Source organism: Pseudophryne corroboree, chromosome 7, assembly GCF_028390025.1.
Source record: "Pseudophryne corroboree isolate aPseCor3 chromosome 7, aPseCor3.hap2, whole genome shotgun sequence".
In the NCBI taxonomy this organism is placed as follows: Eukaryota; Metazoa; Chordata; class Amphibia; order Anura; family Myobatrachidae; genus Pseudophryne; species Pseudophryne corroboree.
In genome coordinates this window covers 443,185,561-443,186,774 of record NC_086450.1, presented here as the reverse complement: position 1 = coordinate 443,186,774, position 1,214 = coordinate 443,185,561, and positions in this window count along the sequence as shown.

Sequence of the window (1,214 nt, the reverse complement as noted above, 5' to 3'; positions counted from 1 at the left end):
CACCTCCCTCTATCCAAGCATTGAGGAAGGGATCCATCCAGACTTTAAAGCCCTCTACCCACTGAGGAGGAGTCTCCAACATAAGACTTTTCAGATGTAAACAAAGGAAAGTCAGACTAAAGAATAGCACTGGGTTGACCATTCCCAGGCCTCCTTCCCTCCTCGGTTTGTAGGTTATGACCCGCTTGATAAGATTCAGCCTGTTCCCCCAGAGGAGCTGGAAAAACAAGGCCTGAACCTTTGTCCATCTAGATTCTGGCAAGAGACACACGTAGCTAACATACAGAAAAATAGGAATCAGGTAAGTCTTGATTAGGTCAACTCTTTCCCTGAGAGAGAGCCTCCACCTCTTCCAGCTCTCAACCTTCGCAGTAGCCTCAACCAGTCTAAGATCCCAATTTTTTGTGGCGTAATCACCAGGGCCAAATCTTATACCTAGAATTTTAATCTCCTGGCTTGCCCGGGGGAGGCCATCCGGAAGGTCAAACTCCTGACCCTCCTCCCCCATCCAGAAAACCTCACTCTTGTCCTGGTTGACCTTGGAGCCAGATGACACAGAATACTCCTGAATGACAGCCACCACATTATCCGCCTCCTCCGGGGAGGAGAGGACAACTGTGACGTCATCCGTATAGGCCACCACCCTCAGCAGCCGACCCAGACCCAGGTACACGCCTCCAACTGCACCACCATCAAGCCTTCTTACGAAAAGATCAATGGCGAAAACATATAGGAGGGGGCTCAGGGGGCACCCCTGCCTGACACCTGAATCGACCGAGAAGGATGGACCTACCCAACCATTGACTAGAGGGAAACTCTCGGCTTGCCTGTACAAGACTCTCAACCATTCAACCACCCTCGCTGGGAGACCATACCACTCCAGGAGAGCCCAAAGGTACTTATGGTTAACCCTATCAAAAGCTTTGGCCTGATCCAATGCTAGCAAATACTTCCCATCCTTCTCAGCACGACACCGTTCCAAGGCCTCCCGGATGCCAAGGACTGCACTAAAGGTGCTACGGCCTTTCACAGTACAATGCTGAGATGGGGAGAGCAACAACCCGGAAAATTCCATCAGCCTACTAAATATGACTCTTGCCAGAATCTTACGATCCGTATTGAGAAGTGCGATGGGGCGCCAATTCTCAATCCGGGATGGATCTTTCCCCTTAGACAGCAATATTAAAGCAGAGAGCCTCATGGAAGGAGGGAGT